Source organism: Panicum virgatum, chromosome 5N, assembly GCF_016808335.1.
Source record: "Panicum virgatum strain AP13 chromosome 5N, P.virgatum_v5, whole genome shotgun sequence".
Lineage (NCBI taxonomy): Eukaryota > Viridiplantae > Streptophyta > Magnoliopsida > Poales > Poaceae > Panicum > Panicum virgatum.
In genome coordinates, this window is record NC_053149.1 from 23,704,018 (window position 1) to 23,710,489 (window position 6,472).

General features: G+C 47.0%; 1 non-coding gene across 1 annotated transcript; it reads right to left on the bottom strand.

Moving 5' to 3' along the window:
* Nucleotides 1-768: 768 nt before the first annotated feature.
* On the bottom strand, nt 769-878 carry LOC120677117. Its single transcript, XR_005676181.1, has one exon. It is a non-coding gene; the product is annotated as a small nucleolar RNA snoR74 (small nucleolar RNA).
* Between the last annotated feature and the right edge of the window lie 5,594 nt (nt 879-6,472).

Here is a 6,472-nt window from a genome sequence, read left to right on the forward strand (position 1 = left end):
GGCCGGGTGCACCGAAAACGTCGAGGCCTTCAAGTGGGGTGTCCGGGGTGCGGATCCTCCTCGACCTCGTCGAGCCGAGGGGCGCCGAGATGGCGAGGGCCCGCCACGTAGCTCAACCTCGTCGTGGCCGGGGGTAAGCCGGCGGTGCCGCGGTGGCCGAGGTGCTTGTGGTTGCCCACACGGCCACACCCATGCTGCGTCGGTCGCTGTCCGGGATGGAAAGGTGGATATGCTTGGGATAATATCCGAGCGAGGATGACGGGATAACTAGCGGGATAGATTACCAAGGAGGATATAGTCTGTTGGATCCAATTTTTTGTAGGATTTCTCCTTTTTTTTAACTAACTCATCAAAGATAGTCTCTTGAGATCATCAAAGATTAGACCGGGATGGAAAGGTGGATATGCTTGGGATAATTGCCGAGCGAGGATGACGGGATAACTAGCGGGATGGATTACCAAGGAGGATATAGTCTGTTGGATCCAATTTTTTGTAGGATTTCTCCTTTTTTTTTAACTAACTCATCAAAGATAGTCTCTTGAGATCATCAAAGAATAGAGTCTCTTGGAGGTGCTCTAAACACTCTTGTGCTCATATCTGCACAACTAAACAATGCATCGTGGACTCATTACGCACGTGAGCTCTCGACGTCACTTGTTACACTAACTAGTAAAAAAACATTGTATCGTGGACTCGTTACGCTCATGAGCTAGCTCACTAGTAAAAAAACACTGTATCGTGGACTCGTTACGCTCGTGAGCTAGCTCGAACTCACTTATTATACTGATGAACCAACGGTTCACCCAATGACAATGAACAAAATGTTCCTATAGTTTGCAGTGACGCTGCTATCAAATTAAACATCATCCTACTTTTTTCTTTAGGGCATTAACAAAATAAACACAACTATACAATAAAATCACCTGTAAACTGCAAAGCATTGCATAAATATTGGAGTTCCTAGAAATTGCGGACCTGGAAGGATTTTAATTCCTGAAATTTGTCTAATTTTCCTATATCACAAAAAACGTACCCATCTACTTCAACATGAGATGTGTCCATATGACACCTTCATATAGACCACAGAACAGAGAAAATGCATGCCGTACAGAAACTACAAAGTGGCTTGCCGGCAACAACACACAATTCATCGGAAACAGCAAATTTACTGAACCAATAGACATCAAGCTGTGATCACCGATCAACCCAACAACAATGAAGTTGGCATTCTAAAGTTTACAAGGATGGTTACATTGTGTCTATCCTCTTTTGGTGCCTGATATCTAAATCAAACAATCTGTAACTATAATTTATCATATAGCCATGCTCCAAAAAACATCTACGGATCACATATAAAAGAAAGAGGCCAACTACACATGGTCTCTACAGATTCTATTTACAGTGTTCGGCAGTGATTGCTGCTGCAACCAGCACTCCAGGATCCAAAGTCAGTAGCAGGTTGCTGGCAGCTGAAGCTGCAGAGCGCTACTGTGAACAAGATCGATGACAAAGAGGATCAAGAACAACAATGCAAGGAAAGACATGAATCACTACTACAAAAACGTTGATTTGTCCCGGTTGGGAAATCTCTGTTGTCCCGGTTTCCCAACCGGGAACGCCAGTCCGGGACAAAAGGGGGTGCCATTTTGTCCCGCGTTTGGCAACCGGGACAAAATGTCCTTTTTTTCATGTTTTTTTTCTCAATTCTTTTTCTATTTCAATTATAATTTTGTATTTCAATTAAACTTATGTATTGGAATTCTGTGTATGATCTCCACTAATATATATATAGTTACTTATATAATATTTGTCCTAGATAGTTTTCATATATAAATTAATTCACTTATATATATATGTATACACATAACTATACATGTGAATTCCTTTACATATGAAAATGTCTAGGACCAATATTATATATATACATATATATTATTGGAGTGCTTATATATATAATACATACATACTCATAAATAGAAATTTAATACATACACACACATATATATATTTACATAGGTATATTCGTTCTTAATTACATATATACGCGTATATTATCATATTTGCACCGATTGTCAATATTAGATATTCCATCATAGTAGAATTCGCCTTTTGGATCGAGGACTTGCTCAACAATAAATCCGGACAATTGTTCTTGAATCGCCATAATCTTTTCCTCCGGTATGAGTTTATCGCGCATCTCCTCGACCTAAGGAAAAAGAGGATAATTAATTTCGACTAATTATAATACGAGTTCAAATATTAACAAGTTTTTTTACTTACTTCCTCCTCCCAATCTGTCCAGCCCTTTGGAGGACCTACCAGACCATGGATGTTCTCGCATACATAGTATGCGCATAAATTAGTGTCTTGTTTCTGCCTCATATACTTTAAGAGAGAAGAAATTATCAGGTATTTACATGAATATATAATAAAACTAATGAATCGTGCAACGAATCATCCAAGTGCGTACCGCAAAATCTGTCTTGATCTTCAATTTCTTGTCAAATTTGCCTGGATGATTTTTAGCGAATTGTTTCCAAATCCTGTGCATGATTAGAACAATTATAGTCAAGTAACAAAGTGATTCAAATTATCGGTCATCGACGGAGTAGTGGAAGAATTACTTTTTCATCATGTTAAGAAGATTTTCGTATTGTTCTGGAGGTCTCCTCAATGAGTCCATAACCACGAGTAGGCTCTTCTCGGGAATTATGACAATTACGACTGTCGTGGAGCTGCAACCACGGCCGGGTGGCGGAAGGCACCCGCCCTAGCCCAGAGGGTGTGTACTCGGGGGTTAGCTAGTCCCAGAACGATCTCACTCAAGAACACGATGAACACAGCAAGATTTAGAGTGGTTCGCGCCGCCGGAGCGTAATACCCTATGTCCACTGTGTGTTGTATTGCCTCCCCACGAGAGTGTGAGAGCTGCGAGAGCTTGTGTCCGTCCGGCCTTGTCCTGTACCCAGCGAGTGCCTCCCTTTTATATCTCAAGGGAGGCGCGTACATGGCTGCCGGGACCCTGACAAGTGGGCCCAGCGATGCGGTATAAAATATAGTACTGTTCATCATTATGGTGTTGCAGGCAAAGGAGATCTTTCTCTGGATATCTTTGCCTGCTCTTGGAGTCTCCCGTTCAGCATGTCTAGGCGCTGTCTTGTCGGAACGGCGCCCGTCGTAGCCAGCGGCGTCGCCTGCCACGTAGCTGAACGGCTGTGTAGGGAGCGGCGTAGGCGGTATGATGAAAAGTGCCGTGCCGTCGTATCCATTTAATGCGGCTGACGGGCTCTGCGTGGGCGCGGCACAGGCGGCTGCACTGTGCACCTTGGTAATACGCGGTGCACAGCGGGGCCTGACAAAGGCTGTCCCGCGTGCTACGGCGGCAGAGCATGCGTCAACCATCCGCATTAAATGCGGTGGGTGGGCGAGTCCCCCTTGCGGAGGACTCGCGCACGAGCCCGCGCCCGTGCCTCTGGGACATGTGGCGGCTCCGGACCCCCACACGGTAAGGGGGGTCCGGACGGCGCAGGAGGTCCCGGACCCCTATGGGGGGTCCGAGGCCTCGGCTGTCAGCTCGGAGCTTCCCTTTCTTAGAGACACGTGGCGTCTCCGGACCCATCCCCAGGCGGGGAACGGGTCCGGGGCCGTTGGCCTGGTGAGGGAAGAGCCTGACCGGAGGGGCCTGGCTACTCCGTCCTTACGCGTAGTTACGGATAACTACGCGGGTCCTGTCTTGCTGCGGTAAGAGTGGGTATCCCTGCTACAGGGTACCGACAATGACCCAGTGCTCACTGCAAGATTATACGGAGGCAGTTCTTGGTAGTTAAGGTTTAAACAATTCGATTGCAGAATAGAAAGAGTTAGACGGAAGGAATCACTCACGCAAAGTTGTAAGGAAACAATATCATTTGCTTGTTGTGATGAACGGTTATGTACTTGAACAAGTTTTGGTATAACTCATCGGCAGTGTCGCGTAGAATCCTCCAATTACAAGTAATTGGGTCGATGAAGCCGAGGTGAGAGTATCTCTTTCTCCTACAAGTTTGTATCTCCATTCTACATGATACCGAATAAATCAAGAGATCAATATGTTGAGATCATGCAAAACAATACATAAGGAGAGTAAAATACTTACAGAACCCACAAGCCGACCATAGAGATGTCGAGGGCCTCCTGATGGAATAGTTGGTAAATTTCTTCCCAGTTTATCCATATAATGGCCTCCCCCCGTAAGAAATCATCATCTTTAATCTTTGCGCCCTGCATGAAGATGTAATCGGCCATCGCACGCATGTAGTGCTGGTGCAGCTTATACATTTGCGTTGGAAGCACGGACACTACTTCGGGGGTACAAGAGATTTGCCGATCTCATACGTCCATTTGACGACCACATCGGCCTTTGGAATATCTTCTCCCCCTGCAATCTGAGCCGCCGTCAGGTTTGATTCTTTCAAAAATGTAACAAAGTCTTGTTCTTGCGCCGTTTGTCCCACTACGAGAGGCTCTATTGATTGTTTCTTTTGGGCTCCGAGCTGTGGAATGTCGGACGACGACAACTTTGATTGTCTCTTCTTTTTCTCAGTAGTTTTGATAATTGTGCGTTCGTAGTCTGAAGGGGGGTCTCTCGGAATGAATTTTCTCTTATTTGCTTCGCACATTCCCTTAAAAAATTTCAAATCTATCGGATTTATCACTTTCTCGGGCTCCGGTTTCGGCTTCGGCTTGAAGTGCTCTTTAACTCTTTCTTGAGTTATCTGATCGCATTCTTCAAGGCTCATGTCCCAGGGTTTAATAGGAGCCTACTTGGTTTTCTTCTCCTTTTCCTTCTTCTTTGGGGGCTCCTTAGCCGGTGCAGCTATCTTCTTTGCCGGCGGTCGTTTCTGCTTCTTTGCCGGCAGTGGAGGGGGTGACCATGGAGGCGACGGTGACGCTTGAGTGTTCATCGGCGCATGAGATGATGGTGATAGAGAATGTGCCGGTGAACCTTGCCGAGACAGTGCTGCCCTTGGGGAGTTTTGCGAAGATGCCGGCCTTGGAGAGGCATGCTGAGATGCCGGTCTTGGTGTTTGATCATCCGACTTTAGGATAATGTAGCGCTTATCCCATAGGATGTAGCCATGAATGGCTTCTGCTAGTGTCCTCTCCCCATCGCCTCCAGGAATATCAAGCTCGAGCGTCTCCCAACCCTGGCACACCTGCTTCACGCCAACTCTTGTGTATCCTGGCGGAATTTGCTGCCCGTGGTACACGTCGCCTGGCTGGGTTGGCATGGCGGTAGCGTACGCAACAGTGAACATTAAGTTCTTAACGGCAGTCTGCAGGTCACAAAGTGTCCACTGGGTGATCTCATCCACTGGAAATCGCTGCGGGGCCGTCGCTTCAACTGCGGCCTGGATCCCCGTTGGCTCGGCGACGGCGACGTCTGTGGAAGCGCAACTGCTTTTCCGCTGAGACAGATGATCGGCTGCGATATTAGGCTCTGGAGGCACCGTTTGCGCTTGTTATTGCTGGCTCATTGCTATGGCCACTTGGCGTTGAATCTCTTCCTCCAGTCTTTGATCGTGTGACATGAGCCGTTCCTCTACCCTTCGCAAGTGCTCCCGCTCATCATTCTTTCTTCTTTGCCGGCTTCTATATGATTCAATGTAATCCCTGAACCCATACTTCCACGAAACCACGCCTTTGCCTCTTGTGCGGCCCGGATGCTCTGGATTCCCAAGGGCGTTAGTCAGCTCGTCCCTCTCTCTATCCGGCTGGAATGTTACCTCGGCCGCTGCTTGTATGGCCTCCTGTAGTCTCTGGGCTGCTCGCTGGATGTTTGGCCCATAGATGCAGTCACCAGTCAATGGGTCCAAGCTTCCCCCGTGACCATAAAACCAGATCCTTGACCTTTCAGGTCAGTTCATGGTCGCAGGTTGGATGCCTCTGTCAAGTAGATCCTGCTCCATCTTCTCCCATTTGGGTATTGCAAGCTTGTAGCCTCCTTGGCCTAGAGTGTGATGGTACACTTTCTTCGAGGCATTGTCTTTGGCCTTCTGCACCTTCTCAAGCCCAGCTCTGAAGACTTGTATTCCACAACTGCATCCCAGTGACCCCTGAGCTTTTCAAACTCGCCGGTAAATACGGGTGTGATCCCGGTCTTGATATATTTCTTCCTCAAAATTTTCTTGAATGATTGCAGCTGTTCGGCCATCTGACTCAGGGTCCAGCGCTTGCATATCTCTTCGGATTCAGCTGGAACCGTGAAGTTTTTCTTAAGCTCCCGCCAGCACCATTCTTTTTCTCTTTCGAGTACCGCATCCCGTTCCTCGCTTGGATTGGAAGCTTTCCAGAGACTGAAGTTGATCGGGATGTGGTCCCTGACAATACATCCGGATTGTCTTATGAATTTTTTGGCGGCAGCTTCTAGAGCGATCGGTTCACCATCTGGACCAACTTCCGTTATAATGAACCGCCCTTCCAGTTTTTTTGT